The sequence below is a fragment of the Sciurus carolinensis genome, chromosome 12, assembly GCF_902686445.1.
Source record: "Sciurus carolinensis chromosome 12, mSciCar1.2, whole genome shotgun sequence".
NCBI lineage: Eukaryota > Metazoa > Chordata > Mammalia > Rodentia > Sciuridae > Sciurus > Sciurus carolinensis.
This window is the reverse complement of record NC_062224.1, coordinates 53,780,026-53,805,344: the sequence shown is the minus strand read 5'-3', so window position 1 is coordinate 53,805,344 and position 25,319 is coordinate 53,780,026. Positions and strand designations below refer to the sequence as shown.

General features: G+C 34.9%; 1 protein-coding gene across 1 annotated transcript in view; it reads right to left on the bottom strand.

The window, feature by feature from the left end:
* LOC124961341 (uncharacterized) overlaps positions 1-25,319 on the bottom strand; it is a 61,674-nt gene that overhangs the window by 1,297 nt on the left and 35,058 nt on the right. The window lies entirely within an intron of this gene.

The window sequence follows — 25,319 nt, the reverse complement described above, 5'->3', positions numbered from 1 at the left end:
AGAGTAAATCTTTGTATATTGAAATGAGAGGCTGTGTTTAAAAATGACACCCCCACCCATTTACCCTTAGGAAAACCAGGATTGGAAGGTGCCACCATTGGCGCTGCCTTCTTTCCCACAACCTGTAACTTAACGTCTTGAACTTCACTGAATTGTGATGGTTAGAAACTTCATGTATAGTTTATGGAAATCATCCAATTAAACATATTGCTCACACACACACACACATATATATATATATACATACATATATATATATATATAGAGAGAGAGAGAGAGAGAACTACAATGAAACTAAACATAACCTAAAATTTCCTCCTATAAACTTTTAATGTATATATTTAGGCTATGTATGCATGCATATACAATTATTTCAAAACAATTGAGTTCATAGACGAAATAGATTTTGACATTATGTCATGAGCACAGTAATATGTCATTGAACTTTTTCTGGTTTTCATGTTTTCTTGCTGTTCCCTTTGTGGTCTTTTGTGACAGAGACTTGTTCTACTTGTTTTGTCTATATATTTCATTTATAATAATTTTGAAAACATACAAGCAAATTACTTTAAAAATTATAAACAGGACAGCTTATTTTACAAAATACTTATGATATATACTTTTGGTATATAGTTATATAATTTTGATGTATATTTGAAAAGTATGATGCTTTTGCAACTAAATATACAATAATTATTTAGACTTAATGATTTTCCATATTCATTTCAAAATCTTTTAAGTCATGGCATTTCTGTTTTGACTTCTTCAACTTTTTTTTTCTATATAAGGTATTGAGTCATGGAACACTCAACCACTGAGCCACATACCCATTCCTTTTTGTTTTTTACTTTAAGACAGGGTATCACTAAGTTGCTTAGGGCCTCACTAAATTGCTGAGGTTGACCTCAAACTTGTTATTCTCCTGCCTTAGCCTCCCAAGATGCTGGGATTACAGGTATGTGCTATCACGTCTGGCTGATTCCTTCAACTTTTTCAGGCATTCTTCAAATATACCAGTAGTATATCTGAGAATGTATTTCTAGCACCTTCCCACATCAAAATCAATTTCATTTGAAATTAAATTCTAAATTGCAACATTTTAAATTAAAAATTTTAAGTTCCCTTTTGCATGGAGAAGTTTGAGTTCCCTCTGATAATATTTATTCAAAATAAAACATTTTATTCTCTTCCTAAGCACTTATAATTTTTTTCACTCTACCTTTTCAAATTATTTTCCTGAATTTGTCTAGTGTGTTTTTTTTTTCAATAAATGTATTTTAGTCTACTAATACAGAGTTTTAATCAGGTCAGAAATGCCCCTCAAAAGTGTCTTTGAGTATTGTTTATAATTTTGGAGGGTATTTTCCTCAAGAATGCTCAACACTCAGATTATTCTCCTGCCCTCTGCCTCCCCCAGTCATTTATTACATTGTTTTCATTCATTTTATTTTTCTCTGTCTTCTGAAAGAGGGAAAGGTGATTCTCCACATCGCTGATTTCTCTGGTGTCTCATTTCTATGTTCCTATCTACAATATAAATTTTAATCCCATATTGGATCTTTGGTCCGTGTCTCCCTTGCTTCTTTCACTTAGCCTCCTTTTTAGTCTACTCTTGCATTTTTTTTTTCAATTCACGCTTTTCTTACATTTTCTGCTTCTTTTACATATGGGTTGGATCTTGTATTCTTCTATATTGTTCAGCCATTTTCCAAAAAATTTTCTTGGTCCTGGGGTGTTCAGAGGTCTGCTCTCACCCAAATTCTGTAAGATCCTGACAGTCCTGTTCTCTGGCTCTGTAATATTTTATTACATATCACTGGTTTTTCCCCTTCGCGCTAGAATGACAAAAGATCTCTCATTTCAACAGCCTGCCTGGATCACGCTTGACTCACTCTACTCGTGTCGATTCTGGTAGAATAAGCTCTTCCTATTTATTGTGAGAAGGTGGGCAGATGTGACAACCCCTCAACCAGTTCCAAAGTCTGGAAGGGTTTCTTTCCCTTAGCATCACTCAGCTGGCATGACCCTGGCTCTCCTGCTGCACTGCCTGGGACTTGAGTAGACCAAGTACTTGAAACCACAATTCTCAACCGGTATATCTTTTGACCTTTTCCTTCAGCCATCTTTTTCTCTCCTGAGGCAACAATGCACCAACCTGCATTCTTATTCCTGCCTGCTTCCTCCAGAGCTAGTCTCGGTTTGGGTGTAGGAAGACAGAAACCGAGAAGATTCTTTGAAAGAGAGATGAAACATTCGCCTATCTTATTTCAGGCACTCTGGCTATGTTTTGGTAGACTCACCCTGACATCTGAATTTTTTTATCTGTCTTATTTAGTTATACATGACAGAAGAATGCATTTTTGCTTATACACAAATGGAATAAAAGTAATATATTTTAAAATCAATTTAGTTGACTTCTCAGTAGACATTCTGTTCTGCATGTATGTGTGTAGGTGTGTGTGTGCATGAGCACATTCATGCTAGTTTTCCTGTTGTCATTGATATCTTAGATGGACAAACATTACAACAGGTCCTTTAACTTACTGCTTCTCTTCATGTGTTTACATGTGAATGGGTTTCCCACAGCTGCACTACAGTACTTCAGTTGAGACTTAAAACACAAATCTTTGCTCAGTACAAGCCACCCTCATGATGAAAAGATTCAGGCCAGTTTTCCAGCCCCAAAGAAGTCTCCTCACAATCTAGCAACAATATCATTTTAGTCTTTGAATATTAGTTATAATGAATATTTGCTATAATGTTATGTTTCTACCTGTTGACCAATGATATTTGCTATCAATATCTTTTAGACATGTTAGGGAATTTCTAGCATGTTTATTCATGTTTTTCCATATTCATTTCAAAATCTTATCTATAAAGCATCCCATCATGTCAAACAAAACACTTACATGAGTGAGTTAAAATTGATAGGCAATAATGGAATATTTCTCACAGTGTGATCATAGGAATCAAAACAATTTTGGGCAGAGTCATTCATTTTACTCATATGTTAAGTCTATTATTTTACTTAATAATAATTCTATAATCTTAGCAGTGATAAGAATTTATCAAATAACCATCACATTACTTCAAATGGCAATGTTTAAATTTATTCAAATTAGAAATATGATTAGGCAACCACTAATAAACATTTATGAATCAACACATAAACAACTCGAAGTTTCAAGAGTTTATGGGTTCTATGAAATTGTGAATTTCTGTGTGTCTGCAAGTTTTTCCATCAAAAAGGTCCAGAGTCTTCAGCAAGTTCTCAAAGGGGATTTATGACCAAGCAAAGGTTAAAAACAAAAAGTAAATTGCTTTTAAAAAGAAAATTAAAACTGTTCTTTAATGAAAAAAAAAAAAACACGCAACTTCTAACTTCTTCATAGCACATTTCCTCTCCACTCCCTATGGTTTTGAAATGATGAACCCAGAGCTTACGAAACAAAGATTTAAATGTTATCAGGAAAGCTTAGGAATCTCATCTTGGAAAAACATACCACATTATCACTAACAATCTCAGAGCCCCAGGGTTTGTCCCTTGCTAACCTCCCAGAGCTTTGGTTTCCTTGTTTGTAGTTTGAGGAGTTTGGATTAGAGGGATGAATTCAAAGATCACTCCCAGCTGTAAAATTTTAACCTAGTCATGAAGAATTGCATATACACTTCAAAATAATAAAATAAACAAACAAGACACTTGGTTAGAAAACTCTCACAGCAGATTTGATTTTATTAACAATCAATGAAGTATTTAAACAGGAAATCAAACTCTGGGTTCTTGGATCCTCATAGAATCCATTGGCTCTCAATATCAAGTCTCTTGAAAGTTAGACTTTTGATTTCAGATGAAATTACTTGACTGGTTTATATATTCTACTGCTTAAATGCTTTTCTGTCGCAATGCTTTGCATGACATTCAAAATGCTTAATGAACAAAAGCAAACATTGTGGTGGCCTATTGAGATGGGATAAGCAAACTAAGGAGCAAAAGCTGGTATAAATGCAATGACTCACATAATCTAAACTTGTGGTTGAAAGAAAGGGAAACATCTCTAAAATACTTGTTATAATTTAACATCAGGACAATCAAAATGCGGCTGGAAATGAGTGGTACATAATCACAGTGAAGAGGAAAGAGAGAAGCTGACTGAGAAAGGCTGGACAGGTTTAAATACTGTAGAAAATTCTTGTTTATTTGCTCCAAGAGGCAGTCTAGGCCCTCTGCGGCCAGCACCCTGGGATAAGCCTATCAATATTTACCATCTTCTTGTTTCAACTGCTGGGCAAGTGACTAAAAATTGTTCACTTCATTTGACTGGAGCTTGGACCACACATCTGATATTTGCAGACCATTCTGAATATTGATCACTTCATGAAGAGCTATTTTTAAAGAAAAATGGGTTTTACAGTTTGCAGATCCAATCCTTAGTTACCCTATGTACATGTATTACTACACAAATGGTGTGAATCTACATCGTGTACAGCCACAGAAATGAAAAGTTGTACCACATTTGTGTACAATGAATCAAAATGCAGCCTATAAAAATAAAAAACATCATTGGTACATGTGGATTGGATGGGCTCACAAAGCATTCCAGTTAAGAACGGAGGGGTTGATGACTCTTCATCTAATACTCTATTTGTTTTAAAATGAAGTTGTTATGCTAAAAGAATATAGTTAGAGATAAGGTTTGAAGGAAAAGACCCAACTAAACAATTACTATGTCTTCAGACATGAAATCAACAGACATAGTATTGACTTACTTCTTGAGCCACATAAATTCACTGGTTTCTGATTGTTGAAGAAATTATTAGGAAAAAATTTGTTTTCCTACTTTGAAGTTTTCTTAACGATTTATTAAAGACTACTTTATTAAATGCATATTGTGTGTCAGGCAATATAAATGATCCTCTCAAATATGTAGTACTCTTTATACACCTAAGAATAGGAGAGAAGGAAACTGGTTGAAAAGAGACAAGTTATTTTTGTGGATCAAAACTTGTCTATCATAAAGCCACAAATTAAAACTACTTCAATGATTCACTCAAGCCAATAGTCTTCTTGCTTTATCATTTTATTGATCCATTAACTATATTGATGTCTAAATTTGGAACTTGTGATAACCAAATCAACAAAATAATGTTGTTGTTGTTTTGTGAGGACACTTTTGCAGGTATGATATACATAGCCAATAATCACAATACTCATTGAATGTAAACAGAGACACTAGAAATGACAACACATTCCTTTTCAAAAAAATTAAAATGAGTGATTTAAGAATATTATAAAGTTATTGCCTAAAGTACACAATATTTTATAAACATGACTACTATTTATGTATCCATTATAATTTGGATGCATAATTTTAATTTTACATAAGTAGTATCATGACTCACTGTAAGGATGGATCCTAAAATATGATAATTTCAATATATGTGTTTAATTTACTAGTTTTCTGAAATAAATAAAAGTTAGGCATTTGACATAATTCAGTGCTCTACCCATTGATTCAATAAAAATAATCACTATAATGTGAAATATTACGTGAAAGTAGTGTTAAGTAGAAGGGATAAAAAGTACTATTGCTGCTCTTGGACGTCTTAAAAGCTATAAAGAGGAATGAGACAAAACTGAATTCAACAATGATCTTTATCAATCTCTTCTACTCTCCATATGATACTAGGCACAGAGGAATTGTGATATTCAATAAAAGCATGCATACTATTTGTTGTCATTGACCACATAAAACTTTTTCACAAGCTTATCTTTTGAATAGTCACCAAATTGAGGAGGAAAATAGATAACTTAGGCCAACATGGGGTATTTCTTTTTTTAATTTTTTTTTTGAATTTTTAAAATTTTATTTGTTCTCATTAGTTGTACATGACAGTAGAATTCATTTATACACTTTGATAGGGCATTTCTTTATACATATTTAATGTTGGGGGAAAGGTCATAAAGGATAAATGGAGAATGAAGAGGGCTATCTGCTTATATGAGCTTTATTAAGCAAGGCCTCTCTGAGGGTTACTTTGAGAACTGAGACAGCTCCCACCTCAAGGAATGAAGGTCTGAGCATTACAGCAGATGGGAAAGGGAGGACAAAAGTCCAAAACTAGAAAGAGTGTGGCAGTCCTAGGGGCTAAAGGGAAGTGGCTGGTGCGTACTGAGCATGGGCGGGGCCACTTGACCTGAGAGAGAGGTAAACTGGGATAACCGCAAACACGTGAGAGGTGCAAACTGCACAAGAATGCAGAGGATGGACCAAGCAAGATCCAGAAGATACCAAGGAGGAGCTGGTATTTATGGCATGATAGACTTTCTGTAGACCATAATGGTGTATGGAAGTGGTAAATAAAACTGGGATACCGAAAAAAAATCAACAATGACATGTGGTAACAGATTATTTAAATGTTTGTTCAAGGAGATGTGATAGATAGGTTTGTAATGGTTAGTCTATGAGAGGTCTTAAAGATTAAGGTGAGATTTTTATAAGTTCCACTATTCAAGCAATAGTGAAACTATATAAGCATCACAAACAGGGAGTGACATGACACAGGTAAATAGTGTATGGTTAACTAGTGGGAACGTTAGACAGTTTAGAGGTGAAGAATCCATGAGAAGATCTGTGCGATAGGGATGCAGTAGACTAGGGTCTACATTGGGGTGGGACAGAGAAGTGCATGTGAGACAGGGAATGCAAAGAACCCTAGGCCATCTCTAGTCTCTCGGCTCAGTGACATGCAAAATCATGAGCAACTGTAGAGAAAAGCAATCGTCAGGTCAGATCATCTTAAAACTATAAACTGGATCATTCCTCTGCTTACTATAAAGTAGGAAAACTGTCAGAAGAAGTGATCCTGAGTTTTATCAACATAACTTCCAACCAAACTTCATGAACTGAATTTCATTCTCATGTGATACCAATGGTGATGGTGAGAGGTGTCGTAAAAGACAGACTGATGGTCTGTATTGATGTTAAATGCTGATAAAAGTGTGATATACCAAACCACATTTGACGATCTTTTTGTTAATCTTAGGCAGACATTTCACGTCAGTTTCTTAGAAACAATTTTAATGGTTGTGGTTCAAATAAAATTTGGTTTATTTTATTCTGATGGGCAATTATGAAGTTCATGACTACTCCCCTTTCAGGAGTTCCTACTGGACACTTGAGTTTGTGGCCTTTATAGAAAGTGCATCCATCTTATCAATTACCTGTGTCTTAACCCCCATGTTACACCCTTGGTTCCCTTTCTTCTTTTCCATATTATCTGCTGCATAAAATCTTTCTGAAGTTTATAAAACTTTGTAAATTACTCTAAATATTTCCTAGAACATATAACAGTATGACTAAGAGAATGCAATGAGATGCTAAGTAAATGCTAATTCTTTTCTTCCAGTTTACCTTTTCAATATCCATCAAGGATAGGAAGGTTAAAGGAAATTTGACAGAAACACTTCTATTATTTAAGGATAAAAAACATAAATTTTGTTTATGCCTGTCATGGAAAGGTCAAAAATTGTAAAATCCAAGATCTACAACTTTGGACAATTCTTTCCATTTATGGAAGGTGGACGCATTGGGGATGACAATGTGACATAAATGCATTTTTTAAAAAACTAAGACAAAAGAAGGACAAGGAAGAAAAAGAACTGAATTTAACTACTTCTGATTTTAGTCACTAGATGGAGTAATGCCAAAAAATATATGATTGGTACTGAAATGGTGAGATACCATTTTCAATACAATAAGTGTTCTTGCTGACAAGGTGAAATTCATTCAGATAAGGAATTCTGGATGTGTTCCCTGTCATGTTCATAATTTCCTAGACTGACAGAACATACACGTAAGGATGTGATGGTCTCTATTTTAGAGCTGATATAAAGTACTCAATAAGACAAGTAGACTACCACTGAGCTGTATCCCCAGCTGGAGGTTTAGGAGTTCTTAGTATATCCTAGATACCATTACTTTGTTAGATATGTTTTGCAAACATTTGATTATGCCCTGTGGTTTGCTTATAAATTTTCATAATGATGTTTTGAGCAGAAGTTTTAATTTTGATTGTCTAATTTATAATTTTTTATTTTTATCTTCCCCCAAGTCCTAAAAATATTCTCCTGTTTTCTTCTGGAAGTTTTTAGTTTAGCTTTTATGTTCAGATCTATAGTCCATTACAAATTACTTTTTATGATTAATATGAGAAAGAACAAGATTAATTTGTTCCCATATGAATATTTAGTTATTCCAACATCATTTATTGAAAAGACTATACTTTTCTCATTGGGTTCCTTGAAACATTTGTTGAAAATAAAAGTGGGCATATGAATCTTAAAAAAAAAAAAAAAAAGATGAGTAGACTAAACAGGCTGGGTGTGGTGGCATACACCTGTAATCTCAGATACTTGGGAGGTTGAGGCAGGAAAGTCATTAAGTTCAAGGCTAACCTGGACAACTTAGAGAGATTGTCTCAAAATAAGAAGGGTTGGGGTTATAGCTTAAAGGTAGAACCCTTATCTAGCATGTGTGAAACCCTGGGTTCAAACCCCAGTATCACAAATTGATTTAGTCAGCCTTTTTGCTTCTGTGACTAAAAGATCTGAACAGCACAATTATAGAGAAGGGAAAGTTTATTTAGGAGCTCGCAGTTTCAGAGGTCTTAGTCCATAGAAGGTCAACTGTATTCCTCAGGGCTCAAGGTGACGCTGAACATCATGGTGGGAGAGTGTGGCAGAGAGAAGCAACTCACATGAGGATAAGGAAGCAGAGAAAGAGAGGCTTCACTTCCTAGATACAAATATATACCCCAAAGTCACACCCCAATTCTTACCTCCTCCAGTCACACCCTTCCACTTTAGTTACCACTCAGTTAATCCCTATTAAGGGATTAATTCACTGATTGTGTTAAGGCCATGACCCAACCATTTCTTCTCCAAATTTTCTGGCATTTTCTTACACATGAGCCATACACATATACACACATGAACTATAACACATATGCACATATAAACACAAAAAGACTGATGAGATTCAGGTACAACTGAAATTTTGCAATTATCAGATCACAAGTTTAAAATAACATGCTAAATAGAAACAGTAGACAAAATGTACAAATACAGGTATAATATAAATAGGAAGATTAAAATTCTAAGAAAGAATCAAAATAAAAGTTCCATAAAACAAAAAACTGTAATAGAAAGGAAGAATACATTATGTGCTTATCAGTGGACTGGAACCAGCCAAGGAAAGAATCTGTAAGCTTAAAAATATACAAAATACATACTGCTGAAACGGAAATGTAAAAAAACTCAGACAAAAAATTGTGGAAATGATGAAACAGAATAACTAAGAATTATGGGTCAATTACAAAGTATGCAGACATTCATAATTGAATATCAATAGGTGAAGAAAGAAAAAATAATAGAAGAAACATACGAAGTGATAATGTCTTACAATTTTCCAAAATTAATAGCAGACTTCAATCCATAGATCCGGTTAGCTAAGAAGATATCAAACATTTAAATACCTATAGGCATATGATATCCAAACTGCAAAATAAAATAAAATCTTGCAATAAATGAGAGGAAAAGTAAAACTTTTCAGAGGAATGAATATAAGAAACACATTGGGTATCTCTTCAGAAAACATGCAAACAGGAAGAGCATAAAGTGAAACAAAGCATTGGGGGGGAAAAACACCAACATTTTGAAATTATCCTTCAAAAATGAAGTCAAATTAAAGAATTTCTCAGACACACAAAAATGGCAAGAAATGTTAAAGAAATTTTTCAGTGGGAAGGAAAAAGATACAGCTCGGAAACATGGGTCTACATAATAAGGAAAGAACAATACAGCAGGAACAAATGAGATAAAAGCAAGTCTATATTTTGTTTGTGGCACTGGGAATTGAATCCACAGGTGCTTTACCATTGAACTACATACACTCCAGCATTTTTTAAAATTATTTTTTATTTTGAGACAGGACCTAACTAAGTTTCTGAGACTGGCCTTGAACTCATGGTTCTTCTGCCTCAGCCTCCTGAATCACTGGGATTACAGGCATGCAGCACAGCACCTGAGTAAAATAAAACCATTTATTGAAAAAATTCTTACTTGATCTGCCAAATAACAGTATGCAAAAAATATTAATAGTGATAATGTATTTAATGCTTATAGATTATGTACCGATGAAATGAAAAACAGTAATTTTGTAAATGACAGAGGGAAAAATGAAAATAATGTTAGGTACTAGTATGACTCATGAAGCAAGATAGCATTTTCTGAAAATGTATTTGCATGAACTGTAGATATATATATTGCAAATCCTAATGCAGACACACACAAAAATTTTTACAAAAATATAACTAAGACCTATGAAAGGAGAGAAAGTATAAGCATATAAATACTCAGTTTAAACCAGAGTTGGTAAAATAAAAAAAAAAATGAAGTGGAAGACAAATAAAAATGTTTTGGGGGACAAAGACAAAAGCCAATGAATAGAAAATCGCTATATGGTGTAATAAAACAACTGTACTGATGTTCACTAAATATGAATGGACAGAATATACCAATTATAAGACAGAGATTGGGATCCAAGATGGTGGACTAGAGGGTGACTGCATCTCCTGTCCCTCCAGAACCCAGGATTCAAAAAGAGGAGGCATTGAGAGACTCGGACTAAAATAGAGTCACAGGGTGAGTCTCCCCCACTGGGTGAAGCTCGACCTGGGCAGCAGGCCCGGATAGGGGCGGATTATCAGAGCAGGGCAGGGCAGCTAGAGTCTTCCCCAGGTAGCCCTGCTCCCTCCAGCGATGGGCTTCTCCCACACAGCCAGCTTCTCAGAGCAGGACCCCCAGTGAGAGACTTTCTGCACAGAACCAGCTCCAAGTCCCGGAACCAGCAGCGAGCTCTGGCCTGCAGGCAGCTTCAGGGACCAGGACAGGGTAGCCAGGGACTTCCCCAAGCAGCCCAGCTCCCTCCGGCGGCAGGCTCCTTTCAGGGCCAGCTTCCGGGAGCAGACCGCCAGTGAGAGCCTTTCAGCACAGAGTCAGTTCCAAGTCCTGTAACCAGTACCGGGATAGGGGCAACGTTCTTCGGAAGCACTGCATTATCAAGTTCCTCCAAGACTTCAGGCTATTGAAGGCAGAGAGGTGATAAACTGGAAATCTACAGGGACACTATAAGCCAATAGAGGAAATCTGCAATATCTCAGAGTCCCACTTACATCTGAGCAATATGAGAAAACAAGGGAACAAAATGCCCCAAACAAACCTAGATGCTATATCAATAAAACCCAATGACAGCACAGCAGAAGAAATGTCAGAAAGGAAGTTCAGAATGTACATAATTAAAACAATCAGGGAAACAAATTAGATGAAAGAGCAAATGCAGGCACTGAAGGAGGAGATGAAAGAGCAAAGGCAGGCATTAAATAATTGCACCAATCAACAGTTAAAAGAGCAAATACGGGAAGCAAGAGATCATTTCAATAAAGAGTTAGAGATACTGAAAAAAAAAAAAAACAAACAGAAATCCTTGATATGAAGGAAACAATAAACCAAGTTAAACCAAGAAAGCATAATCAATGGGATACAACACCTGGAAGACAGAACCTCAGACATTGAAGAAAAAATATTTAACCTTGAAAACAAAGTGGAACAAACAGAGAAGATGGTAAGAAATCATGAACAGAATCTACAAGAATTATGGGATATCATGCAAAGGCCAAATTTAAGAATTATTGAGATTGAGGAAGGCTTGGAGAAACAAACCAAAGGAATGAACAATCTATTCAATGAAATAATATCAGAAAATTTCCCAAATCTGAAGAATGAAATGGAAAACCAAGTACAAGAGGCTTATAGGACTCCAAATATACAAAATGACAACAGAACCACACCAAGTCACATTATTATGAAAATACATAACATACAAAATAAAGACAGAATTTTAAAGGCCACAAGAGAAAAGAATCAAATTACATTCGGGGGAAACCAATAAGAGTATCAGCAGATTTTTCATTCCAAATCCTAAAAGCTACAAGGGCCTGGAAAACATTTACCAAGTCCTGAAAGAAAATGGATGCCAACCAAGAATCTTATACGCAGCAAAACTTACTTCAGATTTGATGATGAAATAAGATCCTTCCATGATAAAAAAAAGCTAAAGGAATTTACAAAAAGAAAGCCGGCATTACAAAACATTCTCAGCAAAATATTCCATGAGGAAGAGATGAAAAACAACGATGCAAATCAGCAATGGGAGGAACAAGCCTAAAGGAATAGCCAAATAAAGGAGAAACCAAATCATGTCAAAAAACAAAAATGAGTCAAATGACTGGGAATACAAATGATATCACAATAATAACCCTGAAAGATAATGGCCTGAACTCATCAATCAAAAGACATAGACTGGCAGATTGGATTAAAAAGAAAAATCCAACAATATGCTGCCTGCAAGAGACTCATCTCATAGAAAGAGATACCCATAGACTAAAGGTGAAAGGATGGGAAAAAACATACCATGCACATGGACACAGCAAAAAAGCTGGAGTATCCATCCTCATTTTAGATAATGTGGACTTCAAGCCAAAACTAGTCAGAAGGGATAAAGAAGGACATTACATACTGCTTAAGGGAAGCATAAATCAGCAAGACATAACAATCATAAATATCTATGCCCCGAACATTGGCTCATCCATGTTCATCAAACAAATCCTTCTCAATTCCAGAAATCAAATAGACCACAACACAATAATACTAGGCGATTTTAACACACCTCTCTCACCACTGGATAGATCTTCCACACAAAAATTGAATAAAGAAACCATAGATCTCAATAACACAATCAACAATTTAGACTTAACAGACATATATAGAATATACCATCCAACAAAGAACGAATACACTTTCTTCTCAGCAGCACATGGATCCTTCCCTAAAATAGATCATATTTTATGCCACAAAGCTACTGTTAGCAAATCCAAGAAGATAAAGATACTACCTTGTACTCTATCAGATCATAATGGATTGAAATTAGAAATAAATGACAGAATAAAAAACAGAAACTTCTCCAACACCTGGAGATTAAATAATACACTATTATATAATGAATCAATAACAGAAGACATCAGGAGGGAAATAAAAAAATTCTTAGAAGTAAACGAGAACAAAGACATATCATATCAAAATCTCTGGGACGCTATGAAAGCAGTACGTAGAGGAAGATTTATTTCGTGGGGTGCATTCAACAAAAGAAGTAGAAATCAGCAAATAAAGGACTTAACACTACAGCTCAAAGCCCTAGAAAAAGAAGAGCAGACCAACACCAAAAGTAGTAGAAGACAGGAAATAGTTAAAATCAGAGCTGAAATCAACGAAATTGAAACAAAAGAAACAATCGGAAAAATTAACAAAATAAATAGTTGGTTCTTTGAAAAAATAAACAAAATTGATAAACCCTTAGCCACACTAACAAAGAGAAAGAGGGAGAAAACTCAAATTACTAAAATTCGTAATGAACAAGGAAATATCACAACAGACATGAGTGAAATACAAAACATAATTAGAAGCTACTTTGAAAATCTATACTCCAACAAAATAGAAAATTTCGAAGATATCAACAAGTTTCTAGAGACAAATGAATTACCTAAACTGAACAAGGAGGACATATACAACTTAAATAAAACAATTTCAAGCAATGAATAGAAGAGGTCATCAAAAGCCTACCAACAAAGAAAAGTCCGGGACCAGATGGTTTCTCAGCTGAGTTCTACAAAATCTTTAAAGAAGAGCTCATTCCAATACTTCTCAAAGTATTCCATGAAATAGAAGAGGAGGGAACCCTCCCAAACTCATTCTATGAAGCCAATATCACCCTGATACCTAAACCAGACAGAGACACATCAAGGAAAGAAACTTTCAGACCAATATCCTTAATGAACATCGACGCAAAAATTCTCAAAATTTTATCAAATCGCATACAAAAATATATTAAAAAGATAGTGCACCATGATCAAGTGGGTTTATCCCAGGGATGCAAGGTTGGTTCAACATCTGGAAATCAATAAATGTCATTCACCATATCAACAGACTTAAAGTTGAGAATCACATGATTATTTCAATAGATGCAGAAAAAGCATTCGATAAAATACAGCATCCCTTCATGCTCAAAACCCTAGAAAAAATTGGGGTTGTGGGAACATTCCTTAACATTCTAAAGGTCATTTACACTAAGCCCATGGCCAATATCATTCTAAATGATGAAAAACTGAAAGCATTCCCCCTAAAAACTGGAACAAGGCAGGGATGCCTTCTTTCACCACTTCTATTCAACATCGTCCTTGAGATTTTAGCCAGAGCAATTAGATAAACCAAAGAAATTAAAGGGATACGAATTGGAAAAAAAGAATTCAAACTATCCCTGTTCGCTGATGACATGATTATATATTTAGAGGAACCAGGAAATTCCACCAGAAAACTTTTAGATCTCATAAGTGAATTCAGTAAGGGAGTAGGTTACAAGATCAATGCTCATAAATCCAATGCATTTTTATACATAAGTGATGAGTCTTCAGAAAGAGAAATTAGGAAAACTACCCCATTCACAATAGCATCAAAAAAAAAAAAATAAAATACTTGGGAACAATCTCACAAAAGAGGTGAAAGGCCTCTACAATGAGAACTACAGAACACTAAAGAAAGAAATTAAAGAAAACATTAGAAGATGGAAAGATCTCCCATGTTCTTCGAAAGGCAGAATTAATATTATCAAAATGGTCATACTACCTAAAGTGCTATACAGATTCAATGCAATTCCAATTAAAATCCCAATGACGTACCTTACAGAAATAGAGCAAGGAATTATGAAATTCATCTGGAAGAATAAAAAACCCAGAATAGCTAAAGCAAACCTCAGTAGAAAGAGCGAAGCAGGGGGTATCGCAATACCAGATCTTCAACTCTATTGCAAAGCAATAGTAACAAAAACGGCATGGTATTGTTACCAAAATAGACAGGTAGACCAATGGTACAGAATAGAGGACATGGACACAAACCCAAATAAATACAATTTTCTCATACTAGACAAAGGGGCCAAAAATATACAATGGAGAAAAGATAGCCTCTTCAACAAATGGTGCTGGGAAAACTGGAAATCGATGTGCAACAGAATGAAATTAAACCCTTATCTCTCACCCTGCACAAAACTCAACTCAAAATGGATCAAGGACCTCAGAATCAGACCAGAGACCCTGCATCTTATAGTAGAAAAAGTAGGTCCAAATCTTCAACTTGTTGGCTTAGGATCAGACTTCTTTAACAGGACTCCCATAGCACAAGAAATAAAAGCAAGAATCAATAACTGGAATAGATTCAAACTAAAAAGCTTTCTCTCAGCAAAGGAAACTATCAGTAATGTGAAGAGAGAGCCTACAGAGTGGGAGAATATCTTTGCCACTCATACTTCAGATAGAGCACTAATTTCCAGAATCTATAAAGAACTCAAAAAACTCTACACCAAGAATACAAATAACCAATCAACAAATGGGCTAAGGAAATAAACAGACACTTCACAGAAGAAGATGTACAAGCAATCAACACATACATGAAAAAATGTTCAACATCTCTAGTAATAAGAGAAATGCAAATCAAAACTACCCTAAGATTCCATCTCACCCCAATTAGAATGGTGATTATCAAGAATACAAGCAACAACAGTTGTTGGCGAGGATGTGTGGAAAAAGGTACACTCATACATTGCTGTTAGGGATGCAAATTAGTGCAGCCACTCTAGAAAGCAGTATGGAGATTCCTCAGAAAGCTTGGAATGGAACCACCATTTGACCCAGCTATCCCACTCCTTGGCCTATACCAAAGGACTTAAAATCAGCATACTACAGAGATACAGCCACATCAATGTTCATTGCTGCTCAATTCACCATAGCCAGATTGTGGAACCAACCTAGATGCCCTTCAGTTGATGAATGGATAAAGAAACGGTGGCATATATGTACAATGGAATATTACTCCACCATGAAGAATGATAAAATTATGGCATTTGCAGGCCAATGGATGAAATTGGAGAATATCATGCTAAGTGAGATAAGCCATCTCAAAAAACTAAAGGACGAATGATCTCGCTGATAAGCGGATGAGGATATATAATGGGGAGTGGGAGGTGTTAGGATTAGGTTTCGGGTTAGGGATAAGGAAGGTGGTAAGAATGGAGGAAGGAAGGACTATATAGAGGGAAAAGAGGGGTGGGAGGGGTGGGGGAAAGGAAAAAAATAACAGAATAGATCAAACAATATTACCCTATGTAAATTTATGATTAAACAAATGGTATACCTTGACTCCATGTACAAATAGAGAAACAACATGTATTCTATTTGTTTACAATAAAAAAAAGAGAAAGAGAGACACCCAAAAGTATAAATAAAAAAAAGAGATTGTTAGGATGGATTACAAAATTAAGACTCAACTATATAATGTCAACAAGAAATCCACCTAAAGTATAAAGATACAAATTGATTAAAAGCAATGGTATGGAGAAAGATAAATAATGTTTAACACTAATCAAAGATAACCAGAGTAGGCCCATTCATTTCTGACAAAGCCAATTTCACAGAAAGGAAAAGCATCAGGTATAAAAAGGGGCATTACTTAAAGGATCACTATGCCAAGAAGATACAACAATTCTTAGTGTGTATATGCACCAGACAAGAAAGAATAAAAATACAGGAGGCAAAAACTGATAGAAATGCAAGAAAAAAACAGATAAAACCATCATTATGATTATAAATTTCTACTGGTAACTGACATAGTTAGCACGCAGAAAATTACTAAAGCAATAGTTGAACTGAATAGCATCATCAATGAATTCAGCCTTATCGACATTTATGAAATACTCTTACCCAACAACAACAAATACACATTCTTCTCAAGATCACATTGAATAGTCACCATGATAGATACATTTTGGGCCATATAACAAAATTTAACAAATTCAAAATTGTAGATATCATACAAATTATGTTCTCAATCATTAATGGAATAAAATTAGAAATAAATATCAGAGATATAACTAGGGAATTTTAAGATTAATCACATGCTTCTAAATAAAAAAGAATAAGCTTCAAGAGAAATATTTGAAAAGTTTCAAACTAGCAAAAAATAAATACAACCTATCAAAATTTGTGGAATGCAGTGAAAACTACTTAGCAGAAAATTCATACAATTAAATTCACACATTAGGAAAGAGAGAGCTAAAATCAGTAATTAAACTTTCAGATGAGGGAACTAGAATGTGAGCAAACTAAATACAAAATAAACAGAAGAAAATAAATGACAAAAATCAAAGAAAAAAGGGAATGAAATAGAAAAACAGGAAAATAACAGAGAAAATCAATGAAACCAAAAGCTGATTCCCTGAAAAGTGAAAATTCTTTCCAGGCTAATAAAAACAAAAGCAAAACAAAAAATTAGAGAAAAAGTACAAGAGAGAGAGAAGACATGTATTACTAATATCAGAAATGAAAAAGGTACTATCACTAACTGTTGCAAGAACACTAAAAGTATAATAAAGGAATATTATGATTGACTATATGCCTAAAAATGATAATGCAAAGACAATCCACAAAATATATAATTTCAATAGGTTCCTGTCTTTACAAAATTGAATCAGTAATCAATTGCCTTCCAAACCAGAAAACATCAGGCTCAGATGGTTTCGTTGGTTTATTTTATCAACCATTCAAGGAACAGATTACACCAACTTGCTACAATCTGATTTAGAAAATAAATGCGGAGGACATACTTCCCAACTTATTCTATGAGGCCAGAATTATCAAAATAACCAAAACCAGATATAGACATTATAAGAATAGTGAACTACAATACAATATCTCTCATAATAGATACAAAATCTTTAATAAAACTTTAAATCTGACAATACACAAAAAGAATTATATACTACAATGGCATGAGAATTATCCCAGGTAAAGACTGCTTTAACATTCAAAAATTAATTAATACTATCCCTCACATTAGTAGACCAAAGAATAAATTCACTTGATCATATCAACAGATGCAGAGAAAAACATTTGACAAAGTCCAACATGCGGTCATGATTTAAAAGAACAAAAGCCTAAAACTCACAGGGAACTAGGAATAGAGTAAACCTCTCCCACTTGATAGAAACATTTATGGGGGGAAATCTCTACAGCTTACAATATATCTAATGGGGAACAATCGGATGCTTTTCTCCTTAGAATGGGAACTTGACAAGGATGAACCCTCTAACCCTTTTACTTAACATTTGCTACAAGTGTGAGTTAATGCAATAAGATGAGATGGAAGTTAAAGGTATACAGATTGACAACAAGTATAAAATTGTTCACAATTTTGCCTGTCTATATAGAAAATTTCAAAAAATTGACCAAACCAGAAGAAAGAAAGCAAATAAAAACCATGGACCTAGTAAGCAATTACAGCAAATTTTCAGGATACAGGCTTAATACACAAAAGTAAATTACTTCTCATATACCAGCAATGAGCAATTGGGATTTGAAATTTAAAAAGCAACACAATTTATATCATCACCAATAAATGCAATGCCAATCTAAGAAAATATATTCAAGATTTATATGAGGAAAACTACAAAGCTCTACTGACAGAAATCAAAGAAAATCTAAATAACTAGACACTCCTTGTTCATAGATGGAAAGACTCTATTACTTCCCAGTTATTATCTGTAGATTCAAGACAATTGCACTGTGTGAACATAGGCAAAGTTATTCTTAAGTTTATATGAAAATTCAAAATATCCCAAATAGCAATTCATTGTTGAAGAACAAAGTTGATGATTTAAGCTACCTGACCAAAGGACTTACTATAAAGCTCTACAATAATCAAGACACTGTGGTATTGCTAAAAGAATAGACAAATATACCAATGTATTTGAATGGAGGACCCATAAATAGACCCACTCAATTATATGCAATTGACCTCCCCAAAGGAGTAAAGGCAATCCAAAAGTGACAGAATATTCTTTTCAACAAATGATGCTGGAACAGCTGAACATCCATATGTTAAAAAAGGAAAGTAAACACAACCTTATGCCTTTCACAAAAAAATAAATCAGAAGGATCATACCTAAATAAAAATGCAAACTACACAACTTCTAGGAAATAGGAGAAAATAGAGGTGATCTTGGATTTGTCAATGAGCTTCCAAATATAACACCAAAAGCATGATCCATAAAAAACACAACTGATATGTCAGACTATATTAAAGTTAAAAACTTCTGCTCCATGAAAGGCTCTGTTAACTGGATAAAAAGAGAAGGAATAGAATGAGAGATAATATTTACAGAAAACACATCTGATAAATGATTTTAATACAAAATAGTCAAAGAACTTTAAAAACCCAACAAGTTTTTAGAAAACAAGTAATCCAGTTTAAAAGTGGTTGTCTATTCATATCCATTGCCTACTTTTAAACTGGATTGTTTGTTTTCTTATTGTTGACCATTTTTATATACATAAACCAATGGTAAATAAGTATATAAAGGTGGTCAACATCAAATGCCATTAGAGAATTGCAAATTAAAACAATAGTGAGATATGACTACACACCTTTGATTGCCAAGGGTTGGGGAAAGCAAAGAGGAAGCATTAATAGAGAACATTTTAGTACTATGAAATTATTTTGTATGATAAAAATCATGGTGAATACACAGGCATTTAGTCAAATGCAAAGAACTGCTCAAACCATGAACTTTATTTAATAAAAATGCATTACTATTTTTACTAATTTTAAAAACTGTCTCACACTAATGCAAAATGGTAACAATAGGGAAAACTGTGGGTAGGGAGAGAAGAAGTAGATATTAACTACTTTCTGCTCAATTTTTCTATAGACAATTTGTTGAAAAGATCAAGTAACTTGTCACATTTTACATCTGTACTAAGTGGCATGGCTAGAATTTAAATCTATGAGATGGGGCTCCCATGTTCCTACTCTTAACAGCTGTGCTATTCTGCCTATTCCAAGAGAGTGAGAGCCATTGCAAAAAAAATAAATAAATAAGTTAGAGGAGGGTCATGAAGAAGTTGGGTGTAATCAAGAGTATATAACTAAGGAGTATAACTGTTACTGGGCTTCTCTACAGTATTGGGAACCACATGAGACATGAACACAGAAATCAGATAGCTTTCAACATATCATCTCTATTCCTACATAAAAACAGTTCATAGAAATTGACTTGGACCAAAAGGTAAGATGACCTCCAACTCCTACTCATCACAAATTACATTGCTCACTCAGTCTAAACGGAGATGCTAAACAGTAGGTGCTTCTTGTGCTGGGCTTGTTGCCTGAAGAGAGTAGAAATTGGTGAGAACTGATGTAGGCCCTGGGTGGCTCCAGACTGTCATCCTTTCACCAAATTTCCCAACTTACTATTTTCTGTCCAACTCCTGCGGACAGATGATAGTAAGGAATGGAGAAAGCAATTGAATGGAAAATAGACTTCTTTCCTGGAGGGAGAGTGCTGCCCCTTGTTAGACATGTAAGGCAAAAGAAATAAGTATCCAGGCAGAGAGAAAGGAAGTTATAACCTAAACCTTGAGGTATGAAAGAAGGTTAATTTGGGGGAGGTGGGGTAAGTGAGGTGCTTGTGACTTTTCTAGGCACCAAAAGCATGCTAGATTTAAAAATTGACATTTTTTTTTTATTTTTATTTATTTATTTTTTTTACGTTTACATAGGGTAATGATGTTTATTATATTTTTCCCCTCCCCCCACCCCTCCCACCCCTCCCACCCCTCCCACCCCTCTTTTCCCTCTACACAGTCTTTCTTTCCTTCATTCTTACTGCTCTCCTTAGCCTAACTCTAAACCTAACCCTAAACCTAATGCTAGCCCCTCCCACCCCCCATTATATGTCCTCATCCGCTTATCAGCGAGATCATTTGTCCTTTAGTTTTTTGAGATTGGCTTATCTCACTTAGCATGATATTCTCCAATTTCGACCATTTGCCTACAAATGCCATAATTTTATCATTCTTCATTGCGGAGTAATATTCCATTGTATAAATATGCCACAGTTTCTTTATCCATTCATCAACTGAAGGGCATCTAGGTTGGTTCCACAATCTGGCTATGGTGAATTGAGCAGCAATGAACATTGATGTGGCTGTTCTCTGTAGTATGCTGATTTTAAGTCCTTTGGGTATAGGCCAAGGAGTGGGATAGCTGGGTCAAATGGTGTTTCCATTCCAAGCTTTCTGAGGAATCTCCACACTGCTTTCCAGAGGGGCTGCACTAATTTGCAACCCCACCAGCAATGTATGAGTGTTCCTTTTTCACCACATCCTCGCCAACACCTATTGTTGCTTGTATTCTTGATAATCGCCATTCTAATTGGGGTGAGATGAAATCTTAGGGTGGTTTTGATTTGCATTTCCCTTATTACTAGGGATGTTGAACATTTTTTCATATATCTGGTGATTACTTGTACATCTTCTTCTGTGAAGTGTCTGTTCATTTCCTTAGCCCATTTGTTGATTGGATTATTTGTATTCTTCGTGTAGAGTTTTTTGAGTTCTTTATAGATTCTGGAAATTAGCGCTCTATCTGAGGTATGGTTGGCAAAGATATTCTCCCACTCTGTAGGCTCTCTCTTCACATTTCTGATAGTTTCCTTTGCTGAGAGAAAGCTTTTTAGTTTGAATCTATCCCAGTTGTTTATTCTTGCTTTTATTTCTTGTGCTATGGGAGTCCTGTTAAGGAAATCTGATCCTGAGCCAACAAGTTGAAGATTTGGACCTACTTTTTCTTCTATGAGATGCAGGGTCTCTGGTCTGATTCCGAGGTCCTTGATCCATTTTGAGTTGAGTTTTGTGTAGGGTGAGAGATAGGGGTTTAGTTTCATTCTATTGCATATAGTTTTCCAGTTTTCCCAGCACCATTTGTTGAAGAGGCTATCTTTTCTCCATTGCATATTGTTGGAACCTTTGTCTAGTATGAGAAAATTGTATTTATTTGGGTTTGTGTCCATGTCCTCTATTCTGTACCATTGATCTACCTGTCTATTTTGGTACCAATACCATGCCGTTTTTGTTACTATTGCTTTGTAGTAGAGTTGAAGATCTGGTATTGCAATACCCCCTGCTTCGCTCTTGCTACTGAGGATTGCTTAAGCTATTCTAGGTTTTTTATTCTTCCAGATGAATTTCATAATTGCTTGCTCTATTTCTGCGAGGTACATCATTGGGATTTTAATTGGAATTGCATTGAATCTGTATAGAACTTTAGGTAGTATAGCCATTTTGACGATATTAATTCTGCCTATCCAGGAACATGGGAGATCTTTCCATCTTCTAAGGTTTTCTTGAATTTCTTTCTTTAGTGTTCTGTAGTTCTCATTGTAGAGGTCTTTCACCTCTTTTGTGAGATTGATTCCCAAGTATTTTATTTTTTTCGATGCTATTGTGAATGGAGTAGTTTTCCTAATTTCTCTTTCTGAAGATTCATCACTTATGTATAAAAATGCATTGGATTTATGAGCATTGATCTTGTAACCTGCTACTTTACTGAATTCACTTATGAGTTCTAAAAGTTTTCTGGTGGAATTTCCAGGTTCCTCTAAATATATAATCATGTCATCAGCGAACAGGGATAGTTTGAGTTCTTCTTTTCCTATTCGTATCCCTTTAATTTCTTTGGTTTGTCTGATTGCTCTGGCTAGAGTCTCAAGGACGATGTTGAATAGAAGCGGTGAAAGAGGGCATCCCTGCCTTGTTCCAGTTTTTAGGGGGAACGCTTTCAGTTTTTCACCATTTAGAATGATATTAGCCATGGGCTTAGCGTAGATGGCCTTTATAATGTTTAGGAATGTTCCCATTACCCCAATTTTTTCTAGTGTTTTGAGCATGAAGGGATGCTGTATTTTATCAAATGCTTTTTCTGCATCTATTGAAATAATCATGTGATTCTTAACTTTAAGTCTGTTGATATGGTGAATGACATTTATTGATTTCCTGATGTTGAACCAACCTTGCATCCCTGGGATAAAACCCACTTGATCGTGGTGCACTATCTTTTTAATATATATTTGTATGCGATTTGCTAAAATTTTGTTGAGAATTTTTGCATCGATGTTCATTAAGGATATTGGTCTGAAATTTTCTTTCCTTGATGTGTCTCTGTCTGGTTTAGGTATCAGGGTGATATTGGCTTCATAGAACGAGTTTGGTAGGGTTCCCTCCTCTTCTATTTCATGGAATAGTTTGAGGAGTATTGGAATGAGCTCTTCTTTAAAGGTTTTGTAGAACTCGGCTGAGAACCCATCTGGTCCTGGACTTTTCTTTGTTGGTAGGCTTTTGATGACCTCTTCTATTTCATTGCTTGAAATTGGTTTATTTAAGTTGTGTATGTCCTCCTCGTTCAGTTTAGGTAGTTCATATGTCTCTAGAAATTTGTTGATGTCTTCAAGGTTTTCTGTTTTGTTGGAGTATAGATTTTCGAAATAGCTTCTAATTATGTTTTGTATTTCACTCGTGTCTGTTGTGATGTTTCCTTGTTCATTCTGAATTTTAGTAATTTGAGTTTTCTCCCTCTTTCTCTTTGTTAGTGTGGCTAAGGGTTTATCAATTTTATTTATTTTTTCAAAGAACCAACTATTTATTTTATTAATTTTTCCGATTGTTTCTTTTTTTTTCGATTTGTTGATTTCGGCTCTGATTTTAACTATTTCCTGTCTTCTACTACTTTTGGTATTGGTCTGCTCTTCTTTTTCTAGTGCTTTGAGCTGTAGTGTTAACTCGTTTATTTGTTGATTTCTACTTCTTTTTTTGAATGCACCCCATGAAATAAATCTTCCTCTAAGTACTGCTTTCATAGTGTCCCAGAGATTTTGATATGATGTGTCTTTGTTCTCGTTTACTTCTAAGAATTTTTTTATTTCCCTCCTGATGTCTTCTGTTATCCATTCATCATATAATAGTGTATTATTTAGTCTCCAGGTATTGGAGAAGTTTCTGTTTTTTATTCTGTCATTTATTTCTAATTTCAATCCATTATGATCTGATAGAGTACAAGGTAGTATCTCTATCTTCTTGTATTTACTAACAGTAGCTTTGTGGCATAAAATATGGTCTATTTTAGAGAAGGATCCATGTGCTGCTGAGAAGAAAGTGTATTCATTCTTTGTTGGATGGTATATTCTATATATGTCCGTTAAGTCTAAATTGCTGATTGTGTTGTTGAGATCTATAGTTTCTTTATTCAATTTTTGTTTGGACGATCTATCCAGTGGTGAGAGAGGTGTGTTAAAATCGCCTAGTATTATTGTGTTGTGGTCTATTTGATTTCTGGAATTGAGAAGGATTTGTTTGACGTACGTGGATGAGCCAATGTTCGGGGCATAGATATTTATGATTGTTATGTCTTGCTGATTTATGCTTCCCTTAAGCAGTATGTAATGTCCTTCTTTATCCCTTCTGACTAGTTTTGGTTTGAAGTCCACATTATCTGAGATGAGGATGGATACTCCAGCTTTTTTGCTGTGTCCGTGTGCATGGTATGTTTTTCCCCATCCTTTCACCTTTAGTCTATGGGTGTCTCTTTCTATGAGATGTGTCTCTTGCAGGCAGCATATTGTTGGATTTTTCTTTTTAATCCAATCTGCCAGTCTGTGTCTTTTGATTGATGAATTCAGGCCATTAACATTCAGGGTTATTATTGTGATATGATTTGTATTCCCAGTCAATTGACTCATCTTTGTTTTTGACATGATTTGGTTTCTCCTTTATTTGGCTATTCCTTTAGGCTAGCGCCTCCTGTTGCTGATTTGCATCGTTGTTTTTCATCTCTTCCTCATGGAATATTTTGCTGAGAATGTTCTGTAATGCTGGCTTTCTTTTTGTAAATTCCTTTAGCTTTTGTTTATCATGGAAGGATCTTATTTCATTGTCAAATTTGAAGGTAAGTTTTGCTGGGTATAAGATTCTTGGTTGGCATCCATTTTCTTTCAGGGCTTGGTATATGTTGTTCCAGGCCCTTCTAGCTTTTAGGGTCTGGATTGAAAAATCTGCTGATATTCTTATTGGTTTCCCTCTGAATGTAATTTGATTCTTTTCTCTCGCGGCCTTTAAAATTCTGTCTTTATTTTGTATGTTAGGTATTTTCATAATAATGTGCCTTGGTGTGGGTCTGTTGTAATTTTGTATGTTTGGAGTTCTATAAGCCTCTTGTACTTGGTTTTCCATTTCGTTCTTCAGATTTGGGAAATTTTCTGTTATTATTTCAT